At 46.3% G+C, this 18,394-nt stretch overlaps 1 long non-coding RNA gene across 2 annotated transcripts; it reads left to right on the top strand.

Annotated features, from left to right (window-relative positions):
- Positions 1–10,695: 10,695 nt before the first annotated feature.
- Positions 10,696–11,600, top strand: LOC125547505 (uncharacterized). 2 transcript variants are annotated; one of them, XR_015599462.1, is made up of 3 exons: positions 10,696–10,865; positions 10,956–11,199; positions 11,438–11,600. It is a non-coding gene; the product is annotated as an uncharacterized LOC125547505 (long non-coding RNA). The 2 variants fall into 2 exon arrangements; XR_007300687.2 differs by lacking the exon at positions 11,438–11,600 and having other exon boundaries at positions 10,956–11,316.
- Positions 11,601–18,394: the final 6,794 nt, after the last annotated feature.

Raw genomic sequence — 18,394 nt, forward strand, 5'->3', positions numbered from 1 at the left:
GAAAATTGGGCTGCGTGCTTGCGTGGAGGAGCTTGCTGAGGTGGAGAGGCCACGTGAGGAAGAAGATGATGCCATCAGAATGCACTACGGCCAGCTGTGGGGGGAGGTGAGCCTACAAAACCTAATCCCCTCCCAAGTCCACCCAATATCCAACAACTCCCCGCCGGCGCCGGCCTCCCGATCTGGGATCCTGACCAACACCGTCTGCTGAAATCGGTGAGAGAGTGCTGCGACGAGCGTCCTAGGTCCCCGGAGCAAGCTGCCATGGCTGATGCTCAGGGCCGCGGGCGCGGCCGAGGCCGACGCGACCCCAACAGAAATCGTGGAGGTGGTGAAGGGCATCTAGAACAAGCTGATCGTGGAGGGAGTTGACAGAATCAGTGGGCGCCCCAACAATTTGGCCCCCCACCGCAGCAGTTCCCCTTCGGCTTTGGTTTCCAAGGTGCTCCTCCTCCCCCATGGTATCAGGGGCCCTTCCTGCAACCGCCTCCGATGCTGAATCAATGGGGAGGGGGCCCTGGTAACTGGGGGGCAAATCAGAATCAGGTGCAGAATCAGATGATGAATCAGCAACAGCAGCAGAGTGCTCAGGGGTATCAGGGGCAGATGCTTGCACAGTCACAGCTCCAAGGAAATCAAGGGCAGAGCATTCCAGTGCAGTCAGGAGGGGAGGGGAACAAGGACAACAATCCAGTGCAGCAACAGAAGAAGAAACAATCACAAAGCAAAAACAAGAATGCCAGCAAGGCTAAGGATGCCTTAGGAACAGATTATAGTGATGTTACTTGCTACACTTGTGGAGAACCAGGACACCACAAGGCTCAGTGCCCCAAACCCCCATCCTGCTTCATCTGCAAAATGGTGACACACAAGGTGGATGAATGCCCCATTAGGAAAAAACCAAGGAACTGTGCCAAATATGTGGGCAGTGCTGCTTCTGGTCTGGGCTACTTCAAAATAGATGTCCCTGATGTCAATGAGCAACATGTGGGAAATGCAAAGAATGTTGGAATAGTGTACATTCAAGCTGGGCAAGTTACTAAGGAAGAATTGGGTCACAACTTTTCTGTTATCTACAAGACTAACTGGCCATGGCATATTAGGATGTTAGACAATTGGACCTTCTTGGTCAAATTCCCTCCACACATTCCAGTAGAAACAGTGGCTGGTGATCCAAATTTTGGTTTACCTGAGATTGATGGTGTATCAGTCAATGTGGAAGTGTGGAAGGGGGAGATGGAATATCATGCAGAGCTTCAAACTGTTTGGCTTCAGCTGAGAGGTGTGGCACCAAAGTGGGCAGAATGGTCAGTGTTGGAACAGCTTGCATCTGTCTTAGGTACTTTGATAGATGTAGATTGGCAAGGAAATTTCAAAAACTTCTTTGAAGTGGTCAGGATCAAAATCAGATGTAAGGACTTTACCAAAATCCCATCTGAAAGGATTTTTGGGATAGGAGATAAGCTTTATAAGATTAAAATAGTAGTGGAGCCACCAGTGGAAGATCTTGATCAAGATGATCTGCTGGATGAAGAGTCAGAAAAAAGCAAAGAGAAAGAGGGACAGCAAAAAATCACTAGTGACAATGGAGCTGGAGGCTCTCATGGTGCTATGAATGCTCCATCCTCCCAGTCTGGTGGAAGTGGCTCTACACCTGGGTCCTCTCACCAAGGGAAGCAGAATGTGTTAGCATAGCTTCAGCAACTTCAAGACCCCATCTCCATGGAGGAAAGCTTCAAAATGCTGCAAGAGATGGAAATTGGAGATGAGGAAGATGAAGATAACATCAGTATGCTTGAAGATCGGATTAAGGTTGGAAACCCTAGTGAAACCCAGGAAGAGATAGTGTTCAGTCCAAATCACTCACCTAATGTTGCCCCAGCTCCCCTAAAGCAGAACAAGTGGGGTCCAGTCCAGGCATAGAGGAAGAGCTCCAGAATTGATATAGGTGGAAGAACTATTCTGGAAATTGCCGTGGGCTCAAAAAAGGTCCAAAACCTGGAAGATCCTAAAGCTACACTCAAAGGTACAATTAAGAAAAACTTCTTTGAAAATTTTCAAGATCCTGCATTTATTTCTGTAGCTAAGATAGTTGGAGTAGAAATTGAAGATCACATTGATACTTATGCCTATGTGGTCTCTAGAAATAGAATTCCTAGAAGGCCTGTAGGGCCATTCCCCCTGGGAAATAATTCAGATAATAATAGAGTTACTGCCAATAATATTGATCTTGGTTTATTAGAAGGAGATAGTGCAACTAGAAAACAGCCTCTAGACAAGTCTACTGAGCTAGATAGTAAAAATTCTGACATTGGATCCCCTACTACACCTGAAGGGTTAAAAGGGATTCCCAATGCAGTAGATGATCAGAGTGTCATTTGGACTAAAGTCTCCAAATATGGGCGGGGCAAGCACCCCAAGAAAAACCATGTTTAGATGAATTGTCTATTCTTGAATATTAGGGGGATTACTACCCCAGGTAAGAAGACATGTATTATTGACACTCTGGCTAGAACAAATGCTAGTATAGTTGCTTTTCAAGAGACCAAAAAAGAAGAGTTATCCCCTGCTTTTCTTAAATCCATTAGTGGTAGTAAAAACTTCCTTTGGCATCACCTCCCTGCCGTGGGCACATCTGGAGGGGTGCTGGTTGGTGTTGATGCAGATATATTTGAGGTTCTCCTTTGGAGTTCGTTGAAGTTTTCTGTCACCTGCAATCTTAAAGTCAAATCTAGTGGGGTTTGCTTTAGAGTCATAGCCGTATATGGTTCCCCATATGATGAAGGCAAAGAAGATTTCATTTCTGAACTTCATAGCCTTTTTGTGGATTTCATTTCTGAACTTCATAGCCTTTTTGTGGATGAACAAATGCCCACTCTTATAGGAGGGGATTTCAATTTAGTTAGATACTAGCAAGATAAGAGCAATGGTAACATCAATCACCACTGGGCAAGCAAATTTAATGCCTGGGTGGAGATATGGAGCCTGCTAGAAATTAGGATGTCAGGTAGAAAATTCACCTGGGCTAATAACCAGGAGAATAACATTATGACTACTATTGATAGGATCTTCTGCACCACTGGGCTGGAGGCTATTTTCCCCCTATGTACCTCTCAAGCTCTTCCTAGAACTGGGAGTGATCATACCCCTTTGCTTTGGGATTCTGGCTTAGGAAGCAGACCTAGGGCCTCTAGTTATAAGTTTGAAAAATGGTGGTTGCTGCATAGTGAATTCAAAGAGCTGGCCACTAAGAATTGGTCTGCTCCAGTCAAAAGTACTAGGTCAATAGATATATGGCAGGAAAAAGTTAGGAGATTTAGGAAATTTTCCAAAGGCTGGAGTAAAAATGTAGAAGCAGATATTAGGAAGAAGAAAAATGCCCTCACAGAGGAATATGATGAGCTTGATATCAAATCTGAAACAACTTGTCTCTCTGATGTGGAGAATGCTAGGATGAAAAGTATATTATTAGAGATCCAGTTTATCTGGATTAAAGAGGAGACCAAGGCTAGACAGAGATCTAGAGATAGAGACATTCTAGAAGGTGACAGAAACACCAAATACTTTAATGCAGTAGCTAATCAGAGGAGGAGGAAATCTCTTATCCATTCCCTTGATGGGCCTAATGGTCCTACCTCTGACACTAAAGAGATGTTGAAAATTGCCTCTGATTTTTATAAAGAGCTTTTCAAAAAAGAAGATAGGGAGGGATTTACCTTGAATCAGGAATTTTTCTCTTTTGAGGAGAAAATCACTGATGACAGGAATGAGGCACTTCAAGCTCCATTCACTGAAAAAGAGGTAAAAGAGGCTATCTTTGGTTCATACTCTGAAGGAGCACCTGGACCAGATGGCCTCTCTTTCCTCTTCTTACAAGAATTTTGGGAGGTCATCAAGCATGATGTCATGGCTCTATTTGATGACTTCCATGCAGGCACCCTGGATATATATAGATTAAATTTTTCCATGATTTCCCTCATTCCTAAGGAAGAGGATGCTACCAGCATAAAGAAATTTAGGCCTATTAGCTTGCTGAACTGTATTTTTAAGGTCTTTACAAAGGTTCTGACCAACAGGCTTGCAGTAGTTATGAATTTTCTCACCTCTAGTAACCATTCAGCCTTTATTAAAGGGAGATATATCCTGGAAAGTGTAGTGACTGCACATGAGGTGTTACACTCCACTTTTCATTTAGACAATTCAGGACTAGTCCTAAAACTAGACTATGAGAAGGCCTTTGATAAGGTTAATCTTGATTTCTTGTTGGAGATCCTCCACAGAAGGAACTTTGGTCCTGTGTGGATCAAATGGATTCACCAAATCACACATATGGGCTCTGTAGGGGTCAAGGTGAATGGAGTGGAGAGTGACTTCTTCATTACTAACAAAGGGCTGAGGCAAGGGGATCCTATATCACCCCTCCTTTTTAATATTGTAGTAGATGTTTTAACTAGGATGCTCATCAAAGCCACAGCTCATGATCTGATTAGGGGGCTATGCTCTGACCTCATTCTTGGAGGGGTGGTCTGCTTGCAATATGCAGATGACACCATCCTCTTCATGGATGAAGATGAGTCTAAAGCAGCTAACCTAAAAATGATCCTGACCTGCTTTGAAAAAGTTTCAGGGATGAGGATTAACTATGCTAAGAGTGAACTTATTCCTTTAGGTGTGGAGGGGGACAGTCTAACCCCTTTTGTTGATGTTTTTGGATGTACTGTAGGTATGTTCCCAATAAAATATCTAGGAATTCCATTACATTATGATAAGCTGAGAAGGGAAGATATTCAACCCCTTATTGATAAAATTTTGAAGAGGATGGCTGGCTGGAGAGGAAAACTACTTTCCTACTCAGCTAGACTAACTCTGATCAAGGCCTGTTTGGCTAGTATTCCTGTTTATCTACTGTCCTTCTTTAAATTTCCCAAATAGGCTCTAGATTTAATTAATAACCAGCTTGCTCATTGCTTATGGAGTGACTTTGAAGGAAATAGAAAACTCCATTTGGCCAATTGGCACTTGGTCTGCATGAAAAAAGAGCATGGTGGGCTTGGGGTCCCCAATATTAAGGACCTCAATATATGTCTGTTAGGTAGCTGGGTCAAAAGGTATGCCCAAGATGAGGGCAAGATCTGGAAAAAGATCATAGATAATAAATATGTTAGAGACTCAACTAACATCTTTGCCTGTAGGCCACAGGCTTCCTCAAAATTTTGGCAGGGGGTTATGTGGGCTGCTAAGGCTCTCAAATTTGGCTATAGATGGGTGGTGGGAAACGGGAGAAAAACCAGATTCTGGGAGGATATCTGGGTTGGCACCTCCCCCCTCTCTGTCCAGTTCTGGCCACTCTATGCTATCTATCATCAACAATGTGTGACAGTTTCAGATGTTTGGGATGGGGAGATTATCAAACTTACATCTAGGAGGGTGTTTACCTCTTCTATGATGGAAGAGTGGTACCATCTTGAGCAAATTATTAAAGAAACTACCCTCACTAGGGAAGATGATGCTATGGTCTGGCAGTATGAATCCAAAGGGGTTTACTCTTCCAGTTCACTATATGCCATCATTAACTTCAGAGGGGTGAAACCTATCTTTATTCCTTCAGTTTGGTCTATTGTAGTGCCACCCAGAGTTCAGGTCTTTCTCTGGCTGCTAGCTCATAACAAGCTGATGACTAAAGATAACTTGCTTAAAAGAGGGATTGACAAAACTCCAGGATGCCTATTCTGCTCTGACCAAGAAACAATAGATCACATGTTTTTTGGTTGTGTAGTGGCAAAAAGCATCTGGGGTGAGGTCTCCTCTTTTTTCTCTATTGATTTAGGGTCTAGTTATCTTTCTATTGCCAAATTTTGGCCCGCAAACAAAAAACATGAAGTTCTAAATGCCTTTTGCGCCTGTGTACTATGGTGCCTTTGGAAAATTAGAAACAAACATGTTTTTGATAATGCTATTTGGTCTGATATTAAATAGATCTGGTGGCTGGTCTGGAGGACACTCAAGAGATGGATAATTCTGTACTCACAAGATTCGCAGGAGAAAATGCAGAGAATCCTGTGGTGGATATCCTGCATCCTCAAAGCTCCCCTGCAACTGGATATGGGGTGAAAATGGGTTTGGGAGACACTGAAGGTGTCTTGCCAACACATTTTCTCCCCAAACTGGCCCTGGGAATTCACAAATGCGGCTTCAAGAGCGCAGATAACTCAAAAGCGAAAAAGTCCCCAGAGAAGATGTCAACTCAGACAAACTCAAGCCCTGCCTCGCCGCTGGACTGGCCGGGCTCTCCAACACAACCTTTCAAGAAGATGAGGGGGGGGGGATCCTGGAGCAGATCAAGGAGGTCTGCCTGATGCTTGCGGCTGAAGACAAGAAGATGCTGGGTGATGAGGAAAACTCAGTTCCTACTGGGACACTTGAAGGCCGCGTTGCTTAGTTCATTTTCTTTTCTTCGCTTACCATTGGAGTTCCCTTTTTAGTTCCCCCCCCTTGGAGGGATCATAAAAACATGTACTTGGCTGTATGCCCTATGCCCTTTTCTCTTTCCTTGGCTGTAGGCCTTTTCTGTTCCTTTGCTTTCCTTGAACATGCTTTAACATGCCGAGGGGAAGACACCTATGACTTCTGTTTGGGTTTCATTTTTTAATGGAACCGGGGCGGGGGGGGGGGGGGCGAAAACTCCCCTGATGATCTAAAAAAAAAAAACCACATCCAAATCTTTTTTTTGGAAAAAACCCAAGAAAGACATACTATTTCTAACGAGCAATTTTAGCATGCTCCCTCTTACCCCCTCATGTCACATGAGAGGTAAGAGTATGTAATAGATTTGAGTTGTTGATCTCATTAATTAGTGGTATGATTAACTCTTACCTTTTTACCTCACATGTAAAAAGAAGGGGTAAGAGGGACCATGTTAAAACTTGTCATTTCTAATAGTCAATCAAGGTTCTAGCAAATAACCTCAATATTTGACCCTCGTGTTGTTCCCGCGCGGGGCCCAGGAGGAAACCCTACCTACTACCGTCACTCCTCCCCATCCTTCTTCCTCGTTGCCATTGGATCCTCCTCTCGCTTGGGATGGGGTAGCGTGGGGCGCTTGATTCGGCGGGGGCTTGCGCGTGGCACAGGTGCGCACGCTCTGGACGACGTGGCGGCCTGGGCACAATGCTGCAACTCGGTTGTCGTCGGGGGGAGGGGGGTACTGATTTGTGGTTAGGGATGGCAATGGGGACAATCCCCTATGGGGATACCTACAACATCCCCATCCCCGTTTACATGACTGGGGATGAAATTTCCCCATACCCATGCCCCACTGGGGAACGGGGCCCCTTTAGGGTCCCCATCCCCATAAACAAATACTCATATACATAATATGACACCCTATAATCAACATACATACATGGTGTTGTCCTTGCCCTGCTAATGCCTATCTAGGTCGTATTGACTTCTTGGTCATGGTGGCAGCTGAGGTGAGGATGTGAGATAGGTTTAAGGATTTTTTTCAGAGCTTTTTTGTGTGTGAATATTTTAAGATTGACCGTAGTAGCACAATTACTAACCGGGTCCCCGATGGGTATTGGGTCTGGGGAATAGGATATCGTCCCCATCCCTGTTGTACCCTATGGGGAATAAAATAGTTTGGTAAATATCCCCATGGGATGCTTTTCGTCCATCCCCACCCCCTAATAGATGAAATCCCCACGAGTTTGGCGGGTATGGGGCCCCGTTGCCATCCAATTGTGGTCGGTGGTTTTGGTTTCGGTTCGTGCGGCAGGCATGATCGATCGACCTTTCATCAACAATGGTGCTCAGGATGAGTGACTATGCCATGGGGGGGGGGGGTACTGATGGACCTGGCAAGGATGCTCGTCGCTGACTGGCTGAAGAATGATGAGGTCCCGCACTCATGTGTTTTTCTAGTGTCGACAACCAACATGATGTTGTAGGTCTGGGATGCAATGCTTCCGGCGGCCTACGGGTGTTATTTTCCTCCTTCCAGGCGCAACCTCCCGTACTTCATTCTATTTATGTTTCGTGGAAAAGCCTTAACTCCATATTGGATCGGACAATGATGATGTCTTCATTGTCATTGCCCCCTTGGGGTTGTTTTGGACTCATTGATCCTTGTTAGTCGTTTGGCATCTCTTTTGGGCTGCGTTTGGTTTGTTGGCTCTCCTTGGAGGCATCTGGTGGTGGCGGTGGAAGTGCTCTGTGGCAACCGCCGATACCTTGGTCTTGGTTCTGTTGGTCGACCTACTCGCATGGGTGCTTGTGGCATGACGAGGTCTTGGTGTTCGGTGCCCTTTACAGCATTTGAGGGCCTGTTACCTTGCATAGTGCTCAGGTGCACTCTTTTAGTGATGGTGGTTTGCGGTGAGGCTAAGAGGAGGTGCAAGGGCTGTCTCAGCGAAATGTGTTGCCCTACGACACAATTTGCAGTTGTCCTTGTCACGATGTGGCTAGGCAGTGGGAGACCATTCTATAGTGGTTACGACGCTCCTTGCTCTACAAAGTGCAGACTGATTGCAAGGCAAGATGATGACTTCTTCACTATGTCTTCTCGATGTAGGATCTATTTTCGATTGGTCCAACAAAGGTAGCCCCTGCTCTTCACAGTCTGATCTAGTGTTGATGAGTGTTATGTTATTGCTGATGGCTGCTTGTCGCAACTCGTTTCTGGTCCCCCCCCCCTCTCTCACTGTGTGGGCATGTGCGCACACGTGTGTGTTCTATTCTTCTGTCATCGATCATCTCTGGCTTGTGTCTTAGTTTAAGAAACCGGACCGGACTGTGAGTCAAACCAGAAAAAACAAGAACCAACAAACCCAACGGTTTTTTAAGCACAAAGGACCGATATGCAACTAGACCGACGAGAACCGGTAAGAATGTTTTTTCCCCGTGAAACTGGCTAATAAACCGAGTTGTTGAACTAGTGTTGCAAGTAGATGGATTCAAGGGATTCGATCTTAGGTCATGGGCATTGACCTATCCTTGGGCTGATAATCACCTCAGCTGCGTTTCTTTGTTTTCCAATAGAGGAAATCATTGCTATTTGACCCTATTTTTAGTTCTATATTAGCATATATTATTACTCTAAATATATTATTGTTTGTAAAACTAGCAATCGAACTGGTGAACCGGCGGTCCGACCAGTAAAAGCCTGAACCGAACGCCTTACCGTTTTGACCACTGGTAAGGTTTTGAGTGTGTGTGTGTGTGTGTGTGTGGGTGTGTGTGTGTGTCGTGTGCTACATTGTCTCGATGGCCACTCACAAAGTCACAATCACCAATCCACTAACAATGGTACATGAACAGCTTGTAAATTTCTACAATGTACCCGTAAAAAAATCGACAGTACAAAGTCAAGTGGATTGATCGAAGACTCTGCTTTCCTCTTCAGGTTAAGAATCAGTGAAAACAATCCTACAAGGGGAAATGTGGACCACGCGAGAAACTGAAGCCTAGAGCCAGGTTTCGATCTTGGGACCTGTGGGTTATGGGCCCACCACTCTACCGCTGCGCTACACTGATAACATTGTTCTTGTTGTGGTTTCCACCTTTACTTATCAGCCAACTGTTGTGCGTGCAACGCAGACTTACTAAACGTGCGGCCAACTTCAGGGTTGTGGTTTCAGGATCACCTATTACCCGACTGCAGTTCGTGCACTAGCAGGTTGTAGTGGAGGCCACGCAACCTGCCGCCATTCACTCCGCTCAGCCACGCAACCTTACCCTGCTTTGGAGCTCGTACGTCAGGTGGCGCCCAGTGCCTCCTTCGGCGTCAGGCGTGGCTCCCCTTCCTGCAGTCGCAATTCCGGCCTATACTTGACTTCCTCTTCTCCGACTCGTGCTCCGATGGTTTGGGATTGCTTAGAATTTGGCCAGGGCAAAATCCTGCATTCTGTGCTGGCAGCGGCGATACTTGTTGGTGTCGTTCCCTTCTTGAAGGCGCTGTCATGGCCATGATTTGTGCCCTTCTTCGAGCTTCAGGGGAAACCCTAGATCCGGTTTTCCAGATCGGACAGCGGCGGCGGTGTCTTGGTGTTCTCCTTCTTGAAGGCGTTGTCTTGTTTGCTCGCGGCGTCCTTGGTGCTGACTTCGGAGATGTCGGTTGTCTTGTTGTTGGTCGGATTGTTTCTCTGGTCGGCGAGTTTAGCTGTGTTTTTCTTTGCTTGGGTCGAGTTCCTCATGTCTCTGTATGTTGGGCACCATGTTCACGCCTCTGTATGCGTTTGTGACATGTCTTGTACCCTCTTATGTACTCATGCTATTATTCATCTATCAATGAATACGCAAACTTTGCGTATTCGGGCAAAAAAAAGCTTGTAGTGGAGGCGGAGTGGTAGCAGTAGTGGCAGTAAATATTTTCATTCACTGTACCACGTACGTTTTGGTGGCCATGCATGCCTCGAATTCTATTTTACTTGCACTTGCCAGCAGTTTTGCTTGACTGGTTGGTTCAAGCCTGCAACTGCCATTGAGTGTCGGCAGAGACGACTTTGAGGTCTTGACTTGGGGTCTCCGGGCAGCTATTAGATTCACTTCTTCAATGGCAGCATCGACTAATCGTGATTAAATTAATTACGTTAATCAAGACGTTCAGAGAATCTGTTGACTTGACACACTTGTCGTTACAGTTAGAGTACTTAACTAGGAGGAGTGGAGTGACCCAGCCACAATCACAAAGAGACATCGAATCATTTCTTCAGAACTGAAACTGGGAAAGCAGGACAAGGTAGTCTGATCGACCATGAAGCGGTCTTCTTCTTCTCCGTCCTCGCTCGCACGCGCCGTGGCAATCCTCCTGGTGATCGTGTGGTGCTGCTCCCTGCTGCCATTCCCATGCTCTGCTGTTTGCAAAGGTATGCAAACGACATGAAGAGTCAGTTCTAGTTCTCATATTTTGGAGGTGGATGCCCATTTTGACATATAATTTGTTGCGATGGCATCAGGGCGTGCATTTGGCGACTTTGGTCAAAGCGCTGGAGCAGGGACAAGGGGAGGAGGAAACCAATTTGATCATGGGGGTAGTGGGGCAACACTAGGGGGAGAAGGAAACCCTGTTGGTCAGGGGTTTGGAGGAAACCAAGTAGGACGGACGCCTCCGGCGCCGCGGGGTAAGACACCGAGGAACCACAGGTGATGTGGCGACTCCTGCCATGACGTTCATTTGGCGCCCCCAGCGGTTACTGGAAGGTGATGGCTGCTGGTCTTCCTAGGAGTAGTTTGGTAGGATGCTTATCTTTGGCGCAGGTGCTGCCTTTCGGTTGTAGTTTGTGCTATTCTCCCAAACTTTTTTAAACGTTTGTATCACGTGCGAGGTTTTTTCTTCTTCTCATAGTTGTTGTTCAAGAGCGAGCATTCGCACTGGGTTTCTTATTGGTGCTCCAACTCGCAAGTCTCTTCAATAATTTTGTTTTTCTCGCCAATGCAGATGGGTGACTCGCAAGCCAGTGACTTCTTCTGTGAATCTTCTTGGCGGCTGATCTTCTTTCTACTGATCCAACGTATCTGATCCTGCTTTTTGTTTTTCAAGAAATCAAAATATGTTCAGGTTGGCTTTTGCCCGCTGTAGTCCCCTCAAACAATAAAACAAAAAAAAGTCAGTCAGCTCGACAACATTTGAAGTTGAATTTTGTTCACAGTATAATGGGCCTTCTTCTTTTGCATGTCAACGTGCAAATTAAATCTAAATTTATAATTTTATTGTATGAGATATGATTTCTATTTGAAAAGGTTCATACTAAAATAAAGATTCACCAGAAGCACAAGGCAGCACAAACATAATAAAAAAAATACATCAAGGTCCATGGACCACCGAACGACATTTGCCGCCGCCAGAACGAGCCGTCGATGCGCCACTGTCACCGCTCCCGTACTAAAGTCGACCTGATGTTATCGATGACAGTCGTGAAGCCTTCATGCACGTGCCCCTAAGGACCTGCGCCCCAGAGCCGCAATCGTTGGCGTTGAATCCTTGAAGCGATCTGAAGAACCTGCACCAAATCACACCGTTGTGTACGCACGGCAAGAAACCTAAGCCTGCCGCGCCGAGGAGCTGGCAGGAATCTACATCGGAGCTCTATCTAATCTGTGCAAATGGATAAACTTAAGAAGGATCGGAGCCTCGAAGACTATATCGAAGAAGAATTGCCGCCATCTGCCCGAACAGAGAAGTGAGTCCGCATGTCGGCAAATGGCTACAGAGGAACCGAAGGACTAACTCCCCATTCTTTCTATCTTACATGGCCATGGAACTATTCACGGCATATCACATATCACCATTTTTTTTATACCTTTGTCTTATTCTTAGAATGATTTTATGCTCTTCTGAAGCACCTTGCGGGATATTTAAGCATGAAAGATTTGCTGGTGTTTTCCTATTACTTTTTACTATAGTCTATTCTTATATTATTTTTATTTCCTCCCATTGATACTTTGGTCAAGAATTGTCTTCAATTTTTTTATTTTGACCTAATAGAAATTAAGTGGATGCCATGAAAAAAGAAAGACCAAAACCCTACCTATCAACTAGCCGAAGTCGAGGGACAAGGTCCTTTTCCTGCCACCGACAGTCGGAGCGGCAGGCAGGGTGGAGGTGGATCCACGGGCTTGCCGGCGAAAATCATGGAGAGAAAGGCTTTTCCTAATCGCCTTACTAGAGGGGAAAGAAAAGCAATTTGTTCTACCATATGATAGATGTATGCTTATTCGTGGACGGAGCGACAAATGCATGGCTTGGAAATTTCTACATTGTCACCGTAAAAAGAATCTACAATACCCGAAAAAAATAAAGTGAAACGGATTGATCCAAGACCTTTTTTCAGGTAAAGAACCAGTTCGATAGATGTATGAATAGAAGAAACGGGCCAAACAATCCTACAAAATCGAAATGGACCACATGAAAAACTGAAGTCCAGTTCAAAACTCATCATATTGAAAATTGGCCGAGGAACGCATAAAATATCACAGCCCAGCAAAAACAATTCAGCCCAATGGGGAAAATATTACCAGAGCGCGTCAGGTTTGGACCTATGCATTACGGGCCCATTACGCTTCCGATGCGGCACTCTGATTTTCTTATTGAAATTGCGATGTCCATTTTGCTTGTCGGTGAACTGCCACGCTGCTCCGCTTAGTGCAACGCAGACTTGCAGTATACTTGCATTCTGGTTCCATGAGTCCGGTTCATGCCACAGATCGAAACGTGAGACTGGGTTGAGTGAGGCTTGCGGAACAAGTAGTGCAACTGTTCAGCTAGCACTAGCAGCTTCTAGGAGCCAGAGTTGCTGGAGTAGTCGTAAAAACTATTTTTACTGTACCACGTAAGTTTTTGTGGCCATGCCTCGATCGCTCAGGCTTGCGGATTGCCAGCAGCTTTGCTTCACTGTTTCAAGCCTGCAACCGTGATTAAGATGCACTAACAACAAAGATTAAGTGTCAGCGTGGATGACTTTGAGCAGTTGACTTGACTTGGGGCCTCCGAGCAGCTATTTAGCTAGACTAGATCGTGATTACATTAGGCTAATCTAGATTTTCAGACAATCTGTTGACTTGATACACTTGTCGTTGCTGTTAGAGCAGTACTTAACTAGGAGGAGTAACCCGGCCACAAAGAGAGATCAAATCATTGCTTCAGAGCTGAAGCTAGGAAGGCAGGATCGTCCTATCGACCATGAAGCGGTCTTCTTCTTCTACGTCCTTGCTCGCACGCGCCATGGTAATCACCTTGGTGATCGTTTGCTGCTGCTCCCTGCTGACATGCCCATGCTCTGCCGTTTGCAAAGCTACGCAACCACGCGTCATTTCCAGTTCATATATTTTGGATGTGGATGCCCATTTTGACATATAATTTGTTGCGATGGCATCAGGGCATGCATTTGGTCAGGGGGCTGGGGAGGGGCCAGGGAGAGGAGGAGGCCATTTTGGTCAGGGGGATAGGGAGGGCCCAGGAGGAGAAGGATACTATTTTGGTCCGGGGGGTGTGGAGGGGGCATGGGGAAGAGGAAATTTGGGTCAAGGGAATGGGGAGGGGTCAGGGGCAGGAGGAAATTTTGGTCATCTGTATGGAGGAAACCATGTAGGGCGGATGCCTCCGTCGCCGCAGGGCAGGACACAACGGAACCACAAATGATGTGACAGCACCAGCCATCGCGTTGTATTGGCGCCCCCAGCGGTACTGCTTGCTGCTGGCCCCCCCCGGAGGTGGTTTAGGAAGGCGTTTCTATCTTTAGAGCAAGTGTTGCTTCTGATTGTAATTTGTGTTGTGATCCTCAACTTGTTAAACATGTGTATCTCGTGCTAGTAGGCTATAGTGGTTGTTCGAGAGCAAACTTTCACAACGGGTTTCTTACTGGTACACCAACTTGCAACACCTCTTTCATATTTTTGTTCTTCTCCCAATCCCTCTATTTTTACCGCTTGTATGAATTGGATATTTTTCATAAGCAATTAATGGAAACGGGGCTAGCACGGTTGTAAGACAAAACAAAATGAAACTATCGAATTCGACCGGTGAGGTGACCCAGGTGACAGACACAAATGCTCTTCTTGTACGATCAATGTTGATGTATGCGCACTCGGGCTACTCATCACTCCATTTGAGTTTACACGGCTTAATTTGTAATAGAAGAAATTCGGGTGTAAAGGCCAATCTCACATCTCCATATCTTGATATAATCGTTAGCTATAAATGCCGGCCTTGCAATTAAAACCATATGTGTATCCATTGCAATTAAGACAAATACATACATGTGACCTGGAAACGAGGGATGAGCAAGGAGCAACACTATAATAGGTTGGTTCGTAGAAGAGTTAAAGGATATAATATGTAGTCAAAATTTTCATTTAGGACAATAATCAGGGTACCTACGTGTTTGAAACTTGGAATCCTCATTGGAATAAGTGATTTCCTACCACATCAATTTTGTACAGTATTTTAGCGAATGTCCACACACGGTCAATTTGGTGATCCTATTCACGATGTTAATGATCTGTAACTAAGAGAGAATGGCACTTTATTTGATAAGGGTTAATTATCCTTTTGCCCTCAGTGGTGTTCATGTGCTCAGTTTTTCCTCATATGCGAATCTTGCTCAGTTTTGCCCCTAGTCCATGCGCAACTACTATGACAAGGCCAAACGGCTAGATTTTAGTTCATTCCGTCCGCCGGCGTTAGTGGTTGTGGGTCCAGAGCTTACACGTGGGACCATGTGGACGTGGGTCCGGAGCTGACATGTGGGCCCGTGCAACAAAATCCCCAAATCATTCGTAGAGTTCTAGCCGGCCAACTCGACGCCCACTTTGCCGATCCGCCGGCCGGCCGTCCTGCGCCGCCGCCGCCGCCAGCACCTGCGCCGCCACTAGCTACGCTGCCGCGGCCGCGTCCATCCTGCTCCACCGCTACCTGCTTTGCCCGCCACCTTCCCGCGATGCCATAGGTGGGGCGCCCGCCACCTGCTCGACCTGCGGCGCGGCCTCCTTCCGTGCGCCCGGCCGGAGCGCTCAAAGGTGGGGGGCTGGTGGAGGTGTTTGAACTAGGAGGAAGAACCCCGGGGCGAAATGGCGAGCAGCGGCGACCCCGGAGTATTTGGCGAGGCAGACATCGGGCCGGAGATCCACCGCGTCCATGACTGGGTTACCGAGGGGTAAGTCATGTGTCCTGTTTAGATTGAGCTTAGTTGTGCATTTGAACAGTCGATTCGAGTTGGTTGCCCGATTAGTGTGCTGATCGCGTCTCTGTTTTTCGTCGGTTAGGAAGGAGTTGCGGTTTGCTTTCTTGGTGCACATTAGAAGGGACCGGTACATGTTCAATGCAAAGAATAAGAAGAAATTCCAAGGAGGTTTCGATTATCGGTTGCCAATGGCTAGTAATTGGAGTTTCAGACAATTTGGGGTGGTAATTTGTAGCCAATATCCTTGGGGTTTGCTTGATGAAGTGGTATACAAATACTATGATGGGGAAAAGAAATGGATGACAGTTAGTAATGATGAAGAGCTGGCTACCATGTTTGCTAGGCATAAAGAGAAAGAGAATTTTCATGTGAGGCTGCAAATTGATGTGCTTTAGCAGGCATTTGGACCTAGGATGGCGGGTGCAACATCTCCGGGAGAAGCAAGTCGTCGTAATGGCGTCTCTAGCCAGAACAGTTCAGTTAGTGCACGGCGACGTGGTGGCTTGACAAGCGCGGGCACCGGCAGTAGGGTCCCCCTTGAAGTGGAGCCTGATGACTACAATTCTGGGGTTGATGAAGAGAAGCTATATTCTGATGTTATTCAGAATTTACGACGGGCACCTCGGGCTGAAAACCAAGATGAGGCTCACAATGCAGTCCGTGTGGATGATGACGCAGTGGGTGAGGACGAAGACCTTGCAGCTGTTGAATGGGACCCTCTGAACCCTCATATGGAAGAAGGTACCGTTTTTGCATCCATGACTGAGTGTAGAAATGCACTTGTGACATACTGCATCAAGGTAGAACGTACTTTCAAAGTTGACAAGAGCGATCAAGTACGTTACAGAGTGCACTATCCGACTGAGGGTTGTCCATGGAGGATGCTCGCATCTGAAATGCGAAATAGCACGAATGTTCAGGTCAAAGTGAACCCTTTTAAACACACATGCCAGGAATCAACCCTTAGGAAGGATACAATCAGTAGAGCCAAGTCAAGATTGGTGGCAGAAGAAGTAAAGAAGTGGGTGATAGAAAACCAGCAAGTGGGTCCAAAGGAGAAGAACATCAAAGACAAGTTCAAGATAGATTTATCATATCAGACTAAGGCATAGCCTAGTGATGAGAAGGGGCTGATGCCTTCCCACCCACCCAAGTTCAAGGCATGGTACTTGCAATTTGGGTTTGTTGCACCAATCATACTGTAGGGGGTTCCCTTACAGTCTTTCAGTCAAAAAAAGATAGATTTACCTACATGAGGTTGTTCAATGGTAAACAACATGCTATGGATTCTATTTATGGTAACTGGCAGGAAAGTTTTCAATTGTTGTATTCATTCAAAGGTGAAGTGGAGAGGACCAGCCCAGGTAGTATTGTAGATATTGACCACCACACCATGGAGTACACATTCGGGGGAGTGACAAAGACCAAGGAATGCTTTATGAGGGTTTTTGTCTGCTTTGAGGCTTATCGCCGGGTTTTTTTGGCAGGCTGCAGGCCTTATTTGGCTATTGATGCCACTTTTCTCACAGGGAGGTTTAAAGGATAGTTAGTAGCAGCTTGTGCAGTTGATGCACATAGTTTTGTATTTGCAGTTGCGTACAGTGTGCTGGAGACAGAGTCTGAGGAGAGCTGGACTTGGTTTTTGCATAATCTACGTCGGGCTATTGCACATCCCAATGGGTTGGTCATTCATACAGATGCCTGCAAAGGTTTAGAGTGGCCGTGGACAATGTGTTCCCTGGGGTAGAGCATAGGGAATGCATGCGTCACCTTGCTGCAAATTTCATGAAGAAATTCAAAGGAAAGCTGTATACCGATAATTTATGGCCAGCATCTTTGACTTGCAGTGTGAAGAAGCACAACTACCACTTGAGGCAGTTATACATGAATTGCAAAGTGAAAGAATATTTGAAAACACACCACTCCAAGTTATGGCCCAGAAGCCAATTCAGTGAACTGAGCAAAGTTGACTATATGCATAATAATCTAGCAGAGTGTTTCAACTCAACGATCCGGAAACTAAAGGGTCATTATGTGGTGAATTTGCTTGGCATGATAAGGATAGAATACATGCAGAAATTTCATTATCATGCAAAATTCATGGACCACATTATCATCCCTGCCGTGATGAATGAACTAAAGCAGAAAACGAAAGGCTTGAAAATGAACATGACTCTTTGCTCGGGTACCACAACAGAGATATCATTTAGGTACATTATAACTAAGCATCTTTCCAACGTTCTCAAGCCATCAACGCTTTCAGCCGTTCGATCATCCATTCAAAGAAGTTTTGACCGTTAGATTTGCTCTTAATCCCACCAAAATCCCGTGCAGGTTGCCCTGGTCTTCTCGGGCCGCTGCTCCCGTGTTTTTTTGGGCATCAGAGATTCAACTGTCCCTAATGGCCTATGCTAGGATCCCGTCGAACGCACGCACAACTGGACAGTCGCGACCCTGGTGTCTTCCGCTCGCAGCATCGCGTGGCGGCGCCTCGCCATGGATGGCAGATGTGGGAGTGCGCCGTGGGGGTCGCATCGCCGGCCGATAGGACGAAGCACCTGGCCACACCGCCCTTTCCAAGACGCCCCGGTCGAGCACGCCTTCTTCTCCCTCTGACGCCCTGCACGAGCGCCGTCGGACGAGGACCTGCTCCATCTCCCTCTGCTGCCCCATTCGAGCACATCCGCGATGTCGACGTGCTCCAGGGACGCCGCCCC

This window comes from Triticum urartu, chromosome 3A (genome assembly GCF_056163025.1).
Source record: "Triticum urartu cultivar PI428250 chromosome 3A, HENAU_Tu73, whole genome shotgun sequence".
NCBI lineage: Eukaryota > Viridiplantae > Streptophyta > Magnoliopsida > Poales > Poaceae > Triticum > Triticum urartu.